Consider the following 20,324-nt stretch of genomic DNA (forward strand, 5'->3'; position numbering starts at 1 on the left):
ATCCCCCACCCTTTGCACAAAGCCTGAGTTGCAAACCCTCTACAACATAGCAAGGCAGCCGCCTCTCCATTACAGCAGCCCGGGCAAGTGTCTCCCTTCTTGACTCCTGCTCTCCTGATACAACACCCAGCAGAGCAGAATGCAGGGATATATGCTTAATCATTTTAATTTTCACCCACTAAACATGTGGGAGGAAACTCCTTGTAGTTAAAACATAAAGTGCAAAAACTAAGATGATTCCAAGTGAAAGCTTCTGTTGCTGCATATTCCAGATGATGTGTTAATGTGGGAAAACACAACATTCTTAGACAATGGTAAAACTATTGTGAGTTCACTGTAATTGATACTCTCTAGGCTTTGTGAATGGGTCTGTGTGTGTTGTTCAGTCGCTGAGTCGTGTCTAACTCTCTGCAACCCCATGGACTGCAGCAGGCCAGGCTTCCCTGTCCTTCACCATCTCCCATAGTTTGCTCAAATTCATGTCCACTGAGTCAGTGATACCATCCAATCATCTTATTCTGTCACCACCTTCTCCTCCTGCCCTCAATCTTTCCAAGCATCAGGGTCTTTTCCAATGAGTCAGCTCTCTGCATCAGGTGGCCAAAGTACTGGAGCTTCAGTTTCAGTCCTTCCAACGAATATTCAGGACTGATTTCCTTTAGGATTGACTGGTTTCATCTCCTTGCAGTCCAAGGAACTTTCAAGAGCATTCTCCAGCACCACAATTCAAAAGCATCAATTCTTAGGCACTCACCCTTCTTTATGGTCCAACTCTCACATCCATACATGACTACCAGAAAAACTATAGCTTTGACTATACAGACCTTTGTGGGCAAAAGTGATGTCTTTGCTTTTTATTTCCTGTCTAGGTTTTCATAGTTTTCCTTCCAAGAAGCAAGTGTCTTTTAATTTTATGGCTGCAGTCACTGTAGCGACTTTGGAGCCCAAGAAAAGAAAATCTGTCACTGCTTCCACTCTTTTCCCCATTTACTTGCTGTGATGAAGTGATGAGAATGGATGCCATCACCTTCAGTTCAGTTCAGTTGCTCAGTTGTGTCCGACTCTTTGTGACCTATGAACCGCAGCACGCCAGGCCTCCCTGTCCATCACCAACTCCCAGAGTTCACTCAAACTCATGTCCATTGAGTCAGGGATGCCATTCAGCCATCTCATCCTCTGTTGTCCCCTTCTCCTCCTGCTCCCAATCTCTCCCAGCATCAGAGTTTTTTCAAATCAGTCAGCTCTACGCATCAGGTGGCCAAAGTACTGGAGTTTCAGCTTCAAAATCAGTCCTTCCAATGAACACCCAGGACTGATCTCCTTTAGGATGGACTGGTTGGATCTCCTTGCAGTCCAAGGGACTCTCAAGAGTCTTCTCTAACACCACAGTTCAAAAGCATCAATTCTTCAGCACTCAGCTTTCTTTATAGTCCAACTCTCACATCCATACATGACTACTGGGAAAACCATAGCTTGACTAGATGGACTTTTGTTGACAAAGTAATGTCTCTGCTTTTTAATATGCTGTCTAGGTTGGTCATAACTTTCCTTCCAAGGAGTAAGTGTCTTTTAATTTCAAGGCTATAGTCACCATCTGCAGTGATTTTTGAGCCCCAAAAAATAAAGCCATCACCTTAGTTTTTTGTATGTTGAATTTTAAGCTAGCTTTTTCACTACTCTCACCTTCATCAAGAGGCTCTTTAGTTCCTCTGCACTTTCTGCCATTAGAGTGGTATCATCTGCGTATCTGAGATTGTTGGTATTTCTCCCAGCAATCTTGATACCACCTTGTGATTCATCCAGCCTGGCATTTCACATGATGCTCTCTGCATTTAAGTTAAATGAACAGGGTGACAATATTCAGCCTTGTCTTACTCCTTTCCCAATTTTGAACTAGTCCGCTGTTCCATGTCCATTTCTACTTGTTGCTTCTTGACCCACATACAGGCTTCTCAGGAGACAGGTAAGGTGGTCTGGTATTTCCATCTTTTTAAGAATTTTCCACAGTTTGTTGTGATCTACACAGTCAAAGGCCTTACTGTAGTCAATGAAGCAAAAGATGTTTTTTCTGGAATTTCCTTGCTTTCTCTATGATCCAACAGATGTTGGCAACTTGATCTCTGGTTCTCTGCCTTTTCTAAACCTGTTTGTACATCTGGAAGTTCTCTAAAGCCTAGCTTGAAGGATTCTGAGCATAACCATACTAGCATGTGAAATGAGTACAACTGTATGGTAGTCTGAATATTCTTTGCCATTCTCCTCCTTTGGGACTGGAATGAAAACTGACCTTTTCTAGTCCTGTGGCCATGGCTGAGTTTTCCAAATTTGCTGACATATTGAGTGCAACACTTTAACAGCATCATCTTTTAGGATTTTAAATAGCTCAGCTGGAATTCCATCACCTCCACTAGCTTTGTTCATAGTAATGCTTCTTAAGGCCCACTTGACTTCACATTCTAGGATGTCTGGTTCTAGGTGAGTGACCACACCAGTGTGGTTATCCAGGTCATGGAGACCTTTCTTTGTATAGTTTTTCCCTGTATTCTTGCCACCTGTTCTTAATCTCTTCTGCCTCTCTTAGGTCCTTACAGTTTCTGTCATTTATTGTGCCCATCCTTGCATGAAATTGGTATCTCCAATTTTCTTGAAGAGATTTCTCGTCTTTCTCATTCTGTTGTTACATTTCTGTGTGTATATTTGTGTGTTTGTGTATGCATACATGTAAGTATGCACTTGGGGTCTGAACATAGAGAAGAGTTAAATGCAAAGTGATAGTGATAGTAAAAAAGTCCATTTAATTCTCAAAGTAACAACTCACAGAAGAAGTTCCTAGGTAGCAAACACACAAGATCTACTATTAGTATTAAGAGTAGAAGTAAAAGATCCTTTTGAAAATACACTGAAAGTCATGAGTCCTTGCACTGGAAGAAGTGGATGGAGACCAGAAACATTAAACACCGATCCAGGAGCCTGAGGATTCTCCTCATGCAAGTCCACCCACGCCACCCAGCAGAGCACAGGAGGAGGACGTAACAGAGGGGACTCCGCTCCGCAGGGGTGATTTTACCTCCCGTGAGCGTCTTTAGGGCACATCAGCACAGGGCACGCGCTCAAACGAGTGGCAGTAAGTCAGGCACTGGCCCCAGGGAGCCATGAAACACAGAAGTCTCCCACTTTGCCAAAGTTCACTTGTACAAAGGGCCTATATTAGTCCTGTTTTTGCTAACCAAGAGATCTGAAGAGAATTTCTGCCTTTGTGAAAATCAAAATCAGCTTTCTGAGTCTGTTTTGCAGCAAAGCTATAGAAGCAGTGCTCACTTGAGCAGTGAGCAACCCCTCCAAGCTCCTTCCCCAAGACATGAGACTCAGCATCCAGCCAACACCTGGCTGTGAGCAGTGTCTCAACCTATTCTGTGCTTCTCTGAACAAGATGCATCCTAAGGTAATTGCTTCTTTATTTTGGCTTATGGAAGGTTCCACTTCCAGACAGGACAGGGGGAGAACCTGTGCAACAATGTACTCAGAAAGTAGCACAGAGTCCAAGCACACTCTAACCACCACCCTGAGAGATGAGGTGTGACAACTGAACACACTCTCATGTTCACCAAAAGGACAGCAAATCGGTTAATATTAAAATACATCAAATACCCGCTAACAGGCAGCTCTCCTTGAAAAAGTGATACCATGTTTAAAAAAAAAAAAATTTACATTCCACAGTTACGCGTTTAAAAAGATATACTACTACTTTGGATAATCTTTCAATCTGATATTCCAACAGGATCACAAGTCCTAGCCCACTTAGGATAATACTCTAACAGATGACAAAATAAGTAACATCACAATAAAAGTTCCAAGCAACTAGGAGAACCAGAATCACCGCCAATAATTCTGAATTACTGCTCAGCAAGGTCAATAACCTTCTCTCAGTCTTGTGGGCTCCGATGATCTCAACAATCATCACTATAAAACTACCATTAAAACTTTCTAGTTAAAGCCAGCATTTCTCATGCTTAGCTATGCTGTGTTTATAGCTCTCAAATCTACCAGGTTACTAGACCTAAGACACCTTTATGCAAGACACCCATGCTTTGAGCACTATTTGCAGTGGATTTGGAAGGAGAAGTCAGGCAAACCCCATTTTCTGCTCTTCTGCCATTGTGTGGTATAAGGCACCTGTCTCCAGGCCTCAGTTTCCCAAGCGGCAAAACAGGTGCTCCAAAGAACAAATGGAGGGAAGAGCCACAGCTCTGGGTCCAAGTCACAGCCTGGTCCTCTGTGGAGGAAGGCCCAGCTCAGGCCTCCAGTCCAGAACACTGCAGGCTGCGAAGGCACATATTTTAGCAAAGATGGCTGTGGAGGAGCCAGACTGAAGGCCTGAGCAGTGCTCAGAGCTCAGGGCAGATCCCTGTTTGCACAGAAACAGACAGGCGTGGGTGTGAACAGATGGGCACCGCTTCCAAAGCCTGAAGGCCAAGGCCTGCACCAGACACAGATGTTAAGGTCTGAACGCTTCAGGAAGGAGACCATGGAATTTAAATGAATTTCACTTAGGCTAGTTCTCAAAAACTAATCTGAATATATAATACAAACTAGAAGACCTGTTAGTGCCTTGCTAACAGGAAGGATTTTAAATGGATTAAAGCTAATAGGTTAAACTATCTAAAATGACAAAGAAAACCCTTAATTTTCCTGGAATATATACAGTAATTCAATGTTTTAAAAAGCACAGTTCAATGGCTGCTTTACAAATATGTTTTAAAAACAAAACAATAAAATATTGACTGTGGCTTCCTTGGTGGTCCAGTGGCTATGACTCTGCGCTCCCAATGCAGGGAGTCCAGGTTCAATTCCTGGTCAGGGAACTAGATCTCACAACTAAGAGTTCACATGCCACAAATGCAAGATCCCACATGCCACAATTAACACTTGGCACAGCCAAACAAATGCATCTTTTTTTTTTAAATGTTGACTCAAAATTCTATCGTGTACATAAAATTAACACTTTTACCAATTCAATTTTTCTTTTAAAATTCCTCTGTTCGGATATAAACTGAAAAGTATCCCACTGAGTTCTATACTAGGGCCAAGGAGAAAATAGCGAGTCACAGCCCTCACTCTACCACCAGCCAATCATCTGTTCAGTTCAGTTCACTCGCTCAGTCGTGTCCGACTCTTTGTGACCCCATGAATTGCAGCACGCCAGGCCTCCCTGTCCATCACCAACTCCCGGAGTTCACTCAAACTCACATCCATCGAGTCGGTGATGCCATCCAGCCATCTCATCCTCTGTCATGCCCTTCTCCTCCTGCCCCCAATCCCTCCCAGCATCAGACTCTTTTCCAATGAGTCAACTTTTCGCATGAGGTGGCCAAAGTACTGGAGTTTCAGCTTCAGCATCATTCCTTCCAAAGAACACCCAGGGCTGATCTCCTTCAGAATGGACTGGTTGGATCTCCTTGCAGTCCAAGGGACTCTCAAGAGTCTTCTCCAACACCACAGTTCAAAAGCATCAATTCTTCGGCGCTCAGCCTTCTTCACAGTCCAACTCTTACATCCATACATGACCACTGGAAAAACCATAGCCTTGACTAGACGAACCTTTGTTGGCAAAGTAATGTCTCTGCTTTTGAATATGCTATCTCGGTTGGTCATAACTTTCCTTCCAAGGAGTAAGCGTCTTTTAATTTCATGGCTGCAGTCACCATCTGCAGTGATTTGGGAGCCCCAAAAAATAAAGCCTGACACTGTTTCCACTGTTTCCCCATCTATTTCCCATGAAGTGATGGGACCAGATGCCATGATCTTTGTTTTCTGAATGTTGAGTTTTAAGCCAACTTTTTCACTCTCCTCTTTCACTTTCATCAAGAGGCTTTTTAGTTCCTCTTCACTTTCTGCCGTAAGGGTGATGGCATCTGCATATCTGAGGTTATTGGTATTTCTCCCAGCAATCTTGATTCCAGCTTGTGCTTCTTCCAGCCCAGCGCTTCTCATCATGTACTCTGCACAGAAGTTAAATAAGCAAGGTGACAATATACAGCCTTGACGTACTCCTTTTCCTATTTGGAACCAGTCTGTTGTTCCATGTCCAGTTCTAACTGTTGCTTCCTGACCTGCATACAGGTTTCTCAAGAGGCAGGTCAGGTTTTCTGGTATTCCCATCTTTTCAGAATTTTCCACAGTTTATTGTGATCTGCACTTCCAATTAATTTTACTTCTGTGGGCTTCCGTCTCTGAATCTTTAAAGCTCTAACATCCTAAGAAAATAACCACAATACTACACTTTTGGAAGTTGTTTTCAGAAGCTATTATCAAATCTCAGTTAATAAAATAATGTAGACCAAAATGCAAATCTCAGAAAATGACTTACTTCAAAGTGCTATTTCATCCACACCAAACATTACATAAATAGTTAAAAAGGATTAAAGCTCCCCCTCAGTCTTGTAATTACAGGCAGGTAACAATGGCAATCGCACCCCACTCCAGTACTCTGGCCTGGAAAATCCCATGGATGAAGAAGCCTGGTAGGCTGCAGTCCATGGGGTCGCTAAGAGTCGGACTCGACTGAGAGACTTCACTTTCACTTTTCACTTTCATGCATTGGAGAAGGAAATGGCAACCCACTCCAGTGTTCTTGCCTGGAGAATCCCAGGGACAGGGAAGCCTGATGGGCTGCCGTCTATGGGGTCGCACAGAGTCGGACACGACTGAAGCGACTAAGCAGCAGCAGCAGCAACAATGGCAGCAACAGTTAGAACTGGACATGGAACAACAGACTGGTTCCAAAGGAAAAGGAGCACGTCAAGGCTGTATATTGTCACCTTGCTTATTTAACTTATACGCAGAGTACATCATGAGAAACGCTGGGCTGGAAGAAACACAAGCTGGAATCAAGACTGCCAGGAGAAATATCAATAACCTCAGATATGCAGATGACACCACCCTTATGGCAGAAAGTGAAGAGGAACTAAAAAGCCTCTTGATGAAAGTGAAAGAGGAGAGTGAAAAAGTTGGCTTAAAACTCAACATTCAGAAAACAAAGATCATGGCATCTGGTCCCATCACTTCATGGGAAATAGATGGGGAAACAGTGGAAACAGTGTCAGGCTTTATTTTTTGGGGCTCCCAAATCACTGCAGATGGTGACTGCAGCCATGAAATTAAAAGACGCTTACTCCTTGGAAGGAAAGTTATGACCAACCGAGATAGCATATTCAAAAGCAGAGACATTACTTTGCCAACAAAGGTTCGTCTAGTCAAGGCTATGGTTTTTCCTGTGGTCACGTATGGTTTTGAGAGTTGGACTGTGAAGAAGGCTGAGCGCCGAAGAATTGATGCTTTTGAACTGTGGTGCTGGAGAAGACTCTTGAGAGTCCCTTGGACTGCAAGGAGATCCAACCAGTCCATTCTGAAGGAGATCAGCCCTGGGATTTCTTTGGAAGGAATGATGCTAAAGCTGAAACTCCAGTACTTTGGCCACCTCATGCGAAAAGTTGACTCATTGGAAAAGAGTCTGATGCTGGGAGGGATTGGGAGCAGGAGGAGAAGGGCATGACAGAGGATGAGATGGCTGGATAGCATCACTGACTCGATGGACGTGAGTCTGGGTGAACTCCGGGAGTTGGTGATGGACAGGGAGGCCTGGCGTGCTGTGATTCATGGGGTTGCAAAGAGCCGGACATGACTGAGTGACTGAACTGAACTGAACAATGGCATAAATAAAAAACAAACTACTCCATGTAACTGAATTAAGGCTGCTTTATGTGTATTGGTAATTATTATTAAACACTTGGTACAGACAGACACTTACTCCTTGGAAGGAAAGCTATGACAAACCTAGACAGCATATTAAAAACCAGAGACATCACTTTGCCCACAAAGGTTCACAGAGTCAAAGATATGGTTTTTCCAGTAGTCATGTACAGATATGAGAATTAGACCATAAAGAAGGCTGACCGCCAAAGAACTGATGTTTTCAAATTGTGGTGCTGAAGAAGAAAGACTCTTCAGGGTCTCTGGGACTGCAAGGAAATCAAACCAATCAATCCTAAAGGGAAATCAACCCTGAATATTCATTGGAAGGACTAATGCTGAAGCTCCAATACTGTGACCACCTGATTTGAAGAGCCTGGAAAAAATCCTGATGCTGGGAAAGATTGAAGGCAAGAAAAAGGGGGTGGCAGAGGACTAGACGCATCACAGACTCAATGGATATGAACTTGAACAAACTCTGGGGGGCAGTGGAGGACAGGGAAGCCTGGCATGCTGCAGTCCGTGGGGTCACAAAGAGCCAGACACGACTTAGCGACTGAACAGCAACACTTATTCTTCACAAATTATCAATAAGCTTAACCACACTCCACCCCCAACTGTAAACTGGCTAGCTAGCTCAGGACTCTCTCCTGATCCATAGTTTGCGTTCCATGTTTTTGGTCACCCAGGGTCAACTGTGGTCCAGAAACATCGAATGGAAAATCCCAGGAAAACAATGCATACGTTTTCAATGGTGCACGTCTGCAGAGCGGGACCTGATCTTGCACGGTACCTGATCTTGCACTGACTCGCCCGGACGTGACTCACACCTGTGTGCAGCGTACCCCGCCTGTTAGTCACTCTTTTGCCAGCTGGTCATCACACTATCACAGTGTGACAGCGCTGGAGTTCAAAGGACTCTTATTTAATAACTGCCCCAAAGGGCAATGGCTGCATGGCATCATTGACTCAATGGACATGAGTTTGAACAGCTTGTGAGAAATGATGGACAGGAAAGCCTGGCATGCAATCCATGGGGTCACAAAGAGTCAGATACAACTAAGCAACTGAACAACAACCAAAGCGCAAGAGTCATGATGCTGGCAAGTGAGATATGCCAAACAGAAGCTGTAAAGTGCTTTCTGTAAGTGAAAAGGTAAAAGTTTCTGACTTAGTAAAGGAAATAAAATTGTATGCTGAGGTTAGTATCTACAGTATGAACACTGTGAAACTGTGAAAGAAAAAGAAATTTGTGCTAGTTTTTCTGTTGCACCTCAAAGTGCAAAAGTTATAGCCACTGTGCTTGAAAAATGACTAGCAAAGATGGAAAAGGTATTAAATTTGTATAAAGCATTTTGAGATCACACTCACATAATTTTTATTTTGGTATATGGTTATAATTGTCATATTTTTATTAATTGTTGTTAATCTCTTACTGTGCCTCATCTGTAAATTAAACTTTACCCTAGGTATGTACTTATAGGAAAAAATAGTATATATATGGGTTATGGCATTACTCACAGCTTTAGGTATCCACCAGGAGTCTTTGAAAGTGTTCCCCACAGACAAAGGGGCATCACTATAATGTTATTTGTGGCCATACAGGACACGACTGAGCGACTTCACTTTCACTTTTCACTTTCATGCACTAGAGAAGGAAATGGCAACCCACTCCAGTGTTCTTGCCTGGAGAATCCCAGGGACGGCGGTGCCTGGTGGGCTGCTATCTATGGAGTCGCACAGAGTCGGACATGACTGAAGCGACTTAGCAGCAGCAGCAGTGACTTTGGGAAAACACCTGACCTATAGCGTTTTTATCTTGACCTATAATCTTGTGATTTCATGAAACACTTTAGGTTAAAAGATTAAAAACTTCCACAATAAAAACAATACTCTTGACATTCTAAACATCAAAGGAACAGTATGCTAAGAGTGTCCATGACAGAAAATACCAAATGTTATGGTCATTCAGGGTAAGGAAGTTCAAAAGGGAGGGGATATCTGTATACATATGGCTGACTCATTCGACTATACAGTAGAAACTAGCACAACATGGTACAGTTGGACATTGGACAACTATACAACACTGCATAGTCCATTGTCCATGGACTGTACAACACTGCAGAGTCCATGGAATTCTCCAGTCCAGAACACTGGAGTGGGTACCCTTTCCCTTCTCCAGGGGATCTTCCCAATCAGGGATCAAACCCAGGTCTCTCGCATTGTAGGCAGATTCTTTACCAGCTGAGCCACAAAGGAAGCCCTGTAAAGCAACCATACTCCATTAAAAATAAATCTAAAAAAATAAAAATAAAAGTTATGTCATTTAGTATCCCAACGCACTCTTTTGCAGGGAAACATTTCGCTCTTAACTGAAGTTTCTCCAAGTCACAGGCTTTCAAATTCTGTGTGCCTGAATGCTTCTGTAGTTTTATTTGACAATCCTATTTCTACTCCTGGTCCTTTCATGATTAGGTTAACTCTCCTGCACTGAGCCCTGAAAGGTAATGATTCCAGCAGAATGTAGGAAAACTCATCAACGTATACAAAGAAATGGGAAGAGCTATGAAAAACTAAGGGCCACACGCACAGGGAGCAAGTACTAGGAGCTGCTTCACTCACTGCATCTTTCTGTCTTCACTGACTGCCCTTCCCCTCCCTAGATATTTAAGGTGTGAAGAAGCAAATACTGCTGATTCATAGTTACTCATTTGTGCAACGGTCGGTACTCCAAGTGACCTACGAAGGGAAACTGGAAATAGCATTCTAGTCTGACAGGAAGTATCGCTGGAGATACAGATATGAACTCAAATGAAATAAGGACCTTACAATAGTACCAGGGAAAGTTTACCCCAAAGGGTTTCCACACTGAGCTTCTGCACTAAATGACAATCAGCTGCTTAAATCTTTTCACCTTCTAAAAAGTACAAGAAAGACAAAATGCTTTTGCCTTGTCCAGATGTTTAAAAGGCAACTCTCTTCACAAGGACTTCAAGTCTGCTTTTAAAGCTTGCTGGCACTCCCTGACCACGGGAGCTGTGAGAAGCTAGCCTGCAATGGATTACAGTACATGCTACCTGCACTGTTTATAACATACACACACACAAACACACACATACACAAAAGTGACCCTTAATAACACAGGCTTGAACTATTCAGATCCACTTTTACATGAATTTTTTTTTCAATAAATGTACACTACAGTACTGCATGACCCAAGATTGGCTGAGTCCACAGGAGTGGAACCACAGATACAGAGAACCAACCGGAAAGTTCTACTCCAATTTTCAAATGCACAGAGGACTGGTGCCCCAATCCCTGTGTTGTCCAAGGGTCAACTGTACACCGCAAGACATTATACAGATGGTAAAAATCTCAACAACAAAATACAGAGACATATGTAATCAACAAATAAAAATGTTCAGAAAGTATAAAGTACTTAGAGGTTTTAAAGGACTTGATCATTTAAAAAAATATTTGAAAAGGGAATGTTTAATATACTAAGAAAGAAATAACCACCACTGAAGCAACTTGTAAATCTATATCCAATTGGTCACTATGCTTTTAATCACTGCATTTTCCAGCCTGACAATAAAACAAAGCTTTTTGAAATCTGAAAACAAAATGTCCTCGTTTTTCAGAGATGTTTCTAAAAAAGGAATCTGTTAATTAGTCTGCCTTAATAAATCTAAAATAACAAATATATTTTAAACAAGAAATGCTAGCAGACTTAAGGCATATTCTTAAAGTATCTTTTACACACATGCGATTATCTGCAATACAAGTGAAAGGGATTCTAAACAACTTATCCTTCATTACAAGTGAAAGGGATTCTAAGCAACATATCCTTCATTTAGACCAGGGCTTGGACTGTTCCACCGTGATAAACCAAGTGAAAGCAAGAGGGCTTGCCACCCTGGGGTCGAGTAATACCAGTCTATGTGCAGCCATCCCTCCCTGTGGACACAACTCTCAGTAAAGCAGAAGGACCACTTAAAAGAGGCAATCCTGGTCACACAATTCTCCAGTTTAAAGCCCCCTGACTGCGCCCCACTGTTCTTAGGAGAGAGAGCACAGTTCTCACCCTCACCAGGAGCTCCAGACACCCAGGACCCCCTGCTGCCTCACTCACCTCCCCGGGCGGGGGGGAAGCCTCTCCAAAGGAGTTCTGAGCTCAGCCTCTGCACCCTTATGCTCTGCCCGGAAGGCCCCTCCCCGCCTTCATCGTGCAAGGCTACATGATGACCTCCTGGCACAACATAACTGACTGTCTCTCTGCCTCACAGTGAGGACTGCTTATCCCTTTTTGTTCACCAGTACAACCGTGGTATTTACTCATCAATTATTTAGTGGACACCATGTTCTAAGGTCTGGGTTCACAGCAATGAACAGAAGAGACACAAACCTTCGACTGCAGAATTTACATTCAAGTACAAGACAGAAGGTACATGGGATACAGAAATTACAAGGCATATTATAACGAGGTACTAAGTTATACAAACAAAAATAAAGCAGGAAAGGGGGATGAGGGGTGTCTACCACCCTCCATGCAAGTGACATGACTGTCCTGATGGGGCTGCTCGAGGGAATGTGCGGTGCAGAGTCCTCAACAAGATTCACGTACAAAAGCTTCAAGAGTCCAAATGCAGGTCTATTTCACTTCAAGTAAAACAATTCACAGTATTACTTCCTTCTAGACCACAAGCCTTAGAGAAAAGCTCCGGTATCATTCATCTTTGTACTGCTAATGTCTGGTTGATCAAAGAAGGAATGAATGAAGCGCTTCCTCTCAGCAGTCCTGCTTTGCATCAGGTCCTGGAGCAATGATTCTCAATAGAGAATAAAAAATGGAAAAATCCACTCAGGTTTAAAAATACATTTTCATTATCGTAACTGCTTTGTTTTTGGCTGATATAATTTAATTTAAAGCAAAATAAAGAATGAAATTTATTCTCAAAAGGTGCACATTTTTAAAGACTGAGAAAGAATATTCTCAAGAGATCACCTAGTTAAATCATTCCACCTACAACACTGTATGCGTTGCATATAGCTATCAAGTCTGTTAACATTTTGTTAAGTATGATGTTTTATGCATTTTCTATTGAATTCTTTTCAAGTAAAGATTTTCCTGTTTGTTCATGAAAGCATGCAAAAAATTCTAAAACTGAAGTAGGAAGTGTTTTATCCCTCCAGAAAAATAAAGTTTACAACATCTGTAGTGTATGTGGTCCTGGGCTGGGCAGAGGTTAGGGACATAAAAGGATCTCGCCCACAAGAAGTTTATGTTAATTAATGAGTGCAATGCCTTGCAGTGCTACGGAAACACAAAAGTGCTCAGCACAACCTTAAAAATTAAGGCAAAGATTCCTGAAATACCTTTATAAAGATGGGTTAAGGAGCGAAGTTAAAAAAAAAAAAAAAGGCCTTCAATGTCAGGCAAAGAAACTACAGACAGCAAAGACAACACCAAGGTTTGGGGGAAAGGCTGTGGTCAGCACAGGCCAACAAAGGGTGGTCCAGCCGGCAAGGAGAAAGCAGAGGTGGCAAGGCCCCGGGTACATCTTAGTTAGGTGGGGGACAGTCACTGAGGAGTTTTCAAAAAGGCCTTTAAAGCTTCAGGATATGCCTTTAAAGCAATCTCTAGCTACGGCGTGACAAAAATGGTGTGTGCAAATAAAAACGAGCATTTTTATCCCACGAATAAATACCACCCTAATTTACCAGTTTTTGAGCCAAAACTTTTGCATGTCATATTTCATAAAGAACATTTTCAGTGAAGACTTGACTGAATTTAAGTTAAGTAGGAAGTGCTCTCCATGTTACAGAATGCACTTTGTGGCCCAGGTCTTGCTACAGCAGGGAAGCAGGGCTGACACTGAAGAGGGAACCAGACCATGACAGAAGGCATAACAGGCACCACTCACCTGCAACCCTTCCTGAGTACAAAGGTGTCACGACAGCCTCACTAGAAAATATGGCCAAAGAGTTTATAAAGGCAATGAAGTGACAAAAGGTACAGGGCTCTGTGGGTGAGGAGAGTGAGAAGGAAGGAGAAACAAGCTGAGTCAATCATTTTGCCTGATCATAAGGAAGACATTTACACATGGGAAAAATAAAAGTGTTAGAACATGAAGAAAAATTCATTTCCATGTTGGAATTATTCTCCCCCTTTTAGTAGGAGAACCTAATGGTTATCTACCTTACAATTCCACATTCTAATAAAAAAAATTCATTTTGTAATCAAGATAACTTCAGGAGTAGAGTAGCTTCAAACATAGCACAAGTGCAACAATTAGGAGCAAAAAGTTCAAACTGAACTAAATTAAAATCTGGTCTGGTGAGTGTAACCCTCTCAGAAGGCTGTGCCTCCTTTACTGTGCTCTAAAATTAGCTCTTACAGAAAAAGGAGAACTCTTTACAGGAATAAAGTTTTACAAGAACAGCATAAGTGACCCAACCCTGCAGCAGTGTCTATTTAACAATGTACTTTTAATAAATACAAATTTACTGCTTATTTTCTTCTCTTCATTAGAAAAGTTGAATCAATGGTCTCATAGGAGGAATCACAATATATGTAATTTTCTTGCATTTACCAATCCGAAAAAAAATCCTTAAATATGAGAGAACTCTGCAACAGAGTACAAGCATGAAACCCAATTTGAAACTTGTGCCTTACCCATTAGGATGAAAGCAAATGAGATTTAAATATATATATAGTTTTGCAACCTCAAGGAACCATCATAAAGATAACACAAGTTACTTAAATTAGAAGACCTAGATTATAATCCTCGTTTTCACTACAGGAAATATTAACTCCAGCAGGACACTCAAATAATGGTGAAAGGAGTTTGTCAGCCACTTCTTGGTGGATAACATCAACTGCAGCTCTATCACTGTAAAAACCTGTAAGACTGTTGAAATCTATGTAGAGTAGTGGGGCTACTTTAAGGCATTATCGTTATTACCATTAAAAACATGATGTTCCCATCTTGCACTTCAGTATGTACTGTAGAATTACTTTATGATATATGAAGGCTGCTTCATTAAAAACAAGTGTAAACACTTCTTTCCACAGATTTTAAACATGCATTTATGAAAATTTGTGCTTATCTGTGAAAACCGTATTAGTATGAATAAATTCTCCAAATCTCAATTTTTTAGAAGTACAATCCCTAGGAACATTAAATAAAATCAAAATTTTCCCTAAAGGTGCTGCCATTTAATTCCAGCTATTCTTCAACAACACACATAAAAATGAATGCCAAGAAATTTCTGTACTCAAATTATCCATTCTCCCTATTACTCAAATATAGTAAAACTCCTTTCTCCAAATAAACATCCTGTCCTCAGAACTTACTTTCTCTGCCCAAATGCATGTGATAAACTAAAAAAACAAAAAATTCTGTTAATAAATTAAAATTGACAGCCACCAGAATATTGACAACAGTAATAAGGTAAACACCATTTCCAAATTCTAATTAAGAACTTAACAATACAACAAAATATTAAAAACAACCAACATCAACATGTTGCAAATAGCCCTGTGAAGCTGTTGTTATTACTATCCCTCTTTCAGATAAGAAAGAGAAGCATCCAGAGAGTAATTTCTAATCAATAAGAAACCATGTCTACCTCTCTTCACACGCCCATTTTTTCACCTTAAAAAGTAAACTCATATCAACTTTTCAAAATACAGGATGAAATTAATTTCTAAATGTAAGTTTCGAAGCTAAGTACACAAATCAAATGTATGGTTGAAAAATAAACTTGCTAATCTGATGCCTTTGAGAAAGTATTTCACCGTAGCAACTCGAGCAAAGTTCTATCAAGCGGTTTCATACAGCCTGATTACAAAATTGCCTTGCAGAATATTAAATACAGAGAAAAACTGACAAGCCACAACCATTTCAATTTCTGTAAACTACCCCGACGGTAAATTATAAGGAGCCAGGTAGGTGGGAAAGTATGCAAATTGCACACTGCGCATACTGACCTCTACAGAAATGAACATCACTCTCTCCCACTGTGGTCTTTGCAAACTACAACTCAGAACCTATCTCAAAAGCATTTTATATACTTAACACAAAATAAGAGACCAGATAAATATCTCATTTCCCTGCACAGTTCAGGGAAATCTTCGCGTTCCTTCAGTTCTCCAAAACTTCAAGCTTCCACTTAACATTTAGGGCAAGTTACAGCGCAGCCAAGCAGAGGGTCTCGAACGCACAGATAGCTACTCTACAGAAAATCTTCTCAAGTTTCAACTCAGCCTAAATTAAAGACCATTTTACGTACAAATGAGGGGGGAAACAAGATGACCTGCACGGAAAGTTGAAATACAAAATTACAGTGAAGTCTGAACAAGTCTTAAGTTTTACGTTCTGATTGGACACGACTGAGAAGCAGGTGGTGAGAGACTCCCGACCTGCCCCTTCCTCGAGCACAGGGCATCTTTAGAATTTTTTTCCCATTTCTTCCAGAGTGTGCGTGTGCTCAAGCCTCTCAGAGGAGAGTGGGCGCGTCCTAAGCACACCCAAAGCAACAGGATTCCACTTCCTGGTCCGAGGGACCCGGGCCCTCCCCGCCCGGCCGGCCGCGATCCCGGGCCCGGGCGGAGGGCAGGGCGAGGCCGCCGCAGTGCGGGCTGGACGGCTGCGCTGCCCGGACCCTGCCCCGGCTCCTAAGACCTCAGCACGGCCCTGCCCGGACCCAGCCCTGCTCGCCGCCCCGACCCGGCCCCGGCGCGCACCCAGGGCCCTCGGCCCGCGCCCCGGCCCGGCTGCGCCAGCCCGGCCCTGCCCGGCCGCGTCCTCCGGGAAGATGGCGGCCCGTGACAGGCGGGCGCGGCGCGGGTCCGAGGCGGCGGCCGGGCGCGGCGCGGCGGGGGCGTGAGCGGGGAAGAGCGGCCCGCCCGCCGCCGCGCTCACCTGTCAGCGCCGCCGCCGCCGCCGCCCGGCCGCCGACCGCCGCAGCCCCGGTGCCCGGCGACCGCGCCACACGCGGACGGGCTGTGAGGGAGGGGCGGGAGCAGGGGCGCGGCCGGCCCGGACGAGCGGCGGGGGTCGGAGCGGCGCGGGCTGACGGCGGGACAGCAGCGGCTCCTTCCCGTTTCAGGCCGAAAAGGTCTCAACCTCGCGACTCCAGCGCCCCAACGCTCCTTCCCGTTCGCATGAGAACACACAGCTCCCGCTTCCGGGACCCGCCGGAAGTCCCTCCCCTCGCGCTCGCGCGCCCGCTACTCCCGACTTGGTCCGCCGACAGGCGCTCGGCGCCCTTACGTCATGTCGACACGGCGTCTCGATTGGCCTAGCGCGGGGCCGGGCCCGCCTCCTCTTCTAGGCCTCTAGGCGCGCGTGCCCCTGCCGGTGGCTCCTGTGATTGGTGGGGGCGCGCACGCAGGCCCGCCCCACGCACGTAGCCCCCGCCCCAGCCCGCGCACGCTGTCTGCTCAGCCCCCGGCCTCAAGCTGAAGGAGGCGCGTCAGCTGGGGTCCCTGACTCCGCCCCTTTCACTCAGAGACCCTGACTGCCGACGCCAGTCACCCTAGGGCCCTGAGCCCGCCCCCGCCCCCGCCCCCGTCAGCAGAGGGCCGCGACCCAAGTCCCCCTCGGCCCCGGACCCCGGCTCCTCACCCTCTCCCCGAGATCAGACTCCGCCCCGAGACTGTATGGCTGTCCGGTGGTTGGGTCAGGAAAGACCCCAAAGCGCACTCTGGAGAAGGGGAAGGCGGCGCCCACTGCCAGTCAGCCGGCTACGTTCTCCGCGCTTTCAGAGAAAATGCCGAAGACTGGGGACGTCTTCCCAAACCCGAGCTGGTGCCACCTACCCGACCCATTCTGAGGGGAGGGGAAACAAAGTGAAGTGTGTTCACCTGTTTTAAGCCTGATTGCCGGCGTGCCTGCTGAGCCTGGCCGTGCTTTGTGCAGACATGCTTGTGGCCTGAAGCCTGCTCAGGGTCCCCCGACCAGCCTCACCCGTGCACCAGCGCCTCTTAGCTTTGCCTTTTGAGGGCCCAGACACCCCCAAGGCGCGCCTCGGACTTCGCCGTCAGGACTGGGAAGATCACTTATCGATACCGGTGCTGGGCGCTGACTTTCTGCTTTGGGATACGTTGTCACACCCCTTCTCTGAGAAACTTGCCATTTCACTAGTGCTACTCGTGGCAATCTTCCTAAGATAATCATGTAAGACAGAGTTCCTCTAAGATTCAAAGCATGTGTCAATACATATTTCAGGAGGAGAAAGTCACCTTTGGAGTTCACTTTCCAAGAGAACCTGTTGCCTACGTTGCGGAGCCCTTCTGAGGAACCTCTACATGGGACCTCACAGACTGGGGCCCAGGAAGTCATCCCTAGGCGCGGTGATGTGGTCTTCCTTTGAAAACCCGGGAACCCTCCGAAGTTGGCAAGTTAGATCTCCATTTTGTCTGCCTGTGTCTGCGTCTGGCAGAAATTTTGATGCACCGATTAATTCCCGTACAAAAGAGATTAAAGGATAGGAGAATGCTTTATATTAAAATGACGTCTCTTACTTTCCATTAATGTTGTGTGCTCCCAAACAATCAAAACTGGCTTTTTTTTTTCTTGTGTGATTATCTTAACCTGTACTTCAAAAGAAGCACCCATTTTCACCTTAGGGTGTGAGGTTAAATATACCACAGTGAATTTTTATGGCATTTCTACTTAGAAAGATAAGATCAATTTTTTAAAAAACCACTTCTCATCTAAAACAGTTACAAGTTCTACCTATTCTATCCAAAAGCTGTTTCCTTTTCCCGCTTTTGGTGGTTTTGCCTGCTGTTACTTCTCTCCCAGTTAGTTTTAGTAGCCTCACAGCTGATCTCCTTACCCACCATTCACCATGCCAGCTTACTTTTCCTTTAAAACCATCCCCCTCTGAGTTGAGACTTCTTGGTTGCCCCAGAGGGTGAAGTCCAAATTATCTTTCATGGGCTAGCAGACCCTTCACAAGCTAGCTCGCAGTCCGCCCCCCCCCCCTTTTTTTTTTCTTGCCCTAGGATTAGATACCGTAACCTTCAAATCACATTCTCTTTAACAGGCATTTTTGAAGGCCTTGGGGTAGTCTCTGGGTGTGAATGTGAATGACACACAGGCTTTACACTCTATGACCCTACCATTTACTAAAAGACCAATCAGTGGGCAGTCACCCGAGTGTGCTAAGTCCTGTTAGGGAACAGAACAAAGCGAGGAGCACTAGTTCCAGAGTGTTTGCAGTTCACGAAGTTTTAAGTGGAGTGTCTTCATTCCTGAGCACGTTGGTCTTTTGGTGTCCTTCTGCTTCCACTTCTGGTAAAGTCTGGCTTATTTTTCAAGTTACACAAGTGTCAACCATTTGTATATTTTCCATTCAGAAAATTGATTTCCCTTCTGGGCCCTGGTAGCCCTCACCACGTCCCTGCTCTATTCAAGGTCTGTGCCAAGTGCTGGGGAGATGCCCCAGGGCAGCACCAACCATAAAACAGATGAACAAATAGCAAGGGATAAAGAGGAGTAAGGATTACCATGGTATGTACACAGATTGCCCAGGTAGCAAGCACACAGGAAGGTCTGCAGCCAGCTTGGGAAGGAATCAAATAAAGAGATAAGTAGACCAAGGCCAAAGAGACCGCAGTGGAGGGGCTGTCAACACACCTTCCAGCAGGGAGGGAGGACATAGTTGAACATGACAAAGCATGAAACCAATCTGGTAAGGTGGGTGGAAGGCATGGGAGTCTGGAGGGGTAAGTATGGTAAGAACCCCAAGGGTCTTCTAAACGCTTAGGATGTTTGAATTTGGTAGTGAGTCAAGATTTTTATTAGGAGGCAAAAGAGGGCTTGTAAAAGGTTTTAAGTTCACAGAGAATCTCTGGCCCCAAAAAATCATTGAAGTAGAAATGCAATAAGGAACTAACTTAGTCAAATTAGATGGAACTATCAAACTGAATATGACAGTAACACATTAGAATGCATTGGGAAATAAAAGATTGCATGAGTTCTTATTAAATAGAAATAAATAAGTAAGTAAAAAAAGTAATAGAGATGTGGAAGAAAAAGGGAAAGGTGTTCCTTACAGTAGAAGACTGATTAATGAATGGAGAAGGAATTATTTTTTAAATTACCATGTTGCAACTATGGTAGCATTTATTCTGGCAAGAGTCATCAGTGAATGCTAAAAATCAGTGAGTAAAAGTTGTTGAGTAAAAAGTTGTGTATGCCATTTCACGGCTTTTTAGTTGCTTATAAGTTAATGATTTCAAAGGGGGAAAAGGTATTTTTCCAGTTAAACATGATGGTGTTATCACTCACCTAGAGCCAGACATCCTGGAATGTGAAGTCAAGTAGGCCTTAGGAAGCATCACTAAGAACAAAGCTAGTGGAGGTGATGGAATCCCAGTTGAGCTATTTCAAATCCTAAAAGATGATGCTTTGAAGGTGCTGCACTCAATGTGTCAGCAAATTTGGAAAACTCAGCAGTGGCCACAAGACTGGAAAAGGTCAGTTTTCATTCCAATCCCAAAGAAAGGCAATGCCAAAGAATGCGCAAACTACTCCACTGTTGCACTCTTCTCACACACT

At 44.1% G+C, this 20,324-nt stretch overlaps 1 protein-coding gene across 1 annotated transcript in view; it reads right to left on the reverse strand.

Annotated features, from left to right (window-relative positions):
- LARP4B (La ribonucleoprotein 4B) overlaps window positions 1–16,984 on the reverse strand; it is a 90,286-nt gene extending 73,302 nt beyond the window's left edge. The window contains exon 1 of the mRNA XM_025264077.3: window positions 16,677–16,984. The gene's annotated coding sequence lies outside the window, so the exon portion shown is untranslated. The remainder of the gene's footprint in view (window positions 1–16,676) is intronic.
- Between the last annotated feature and the right edge of the window lie 3,340 nt (window positions 16,985–20,324).

The sequence above is a fragment of the Bubalus bubalis genome, chromosome 14 (genome assembly GCF_019923935.1).
Source record: "Bubalus bubalis isolate 160015118507 breed Murrah chromosome 14, NDDB_SH_1, whole genome shotgun sequence".
Lineage (NCBI taxonomy): Eukaryota > Metazoa > Chordata > Mammalia > Artiodactyla > Bovidae > Bubalus > Bubalus bubalis.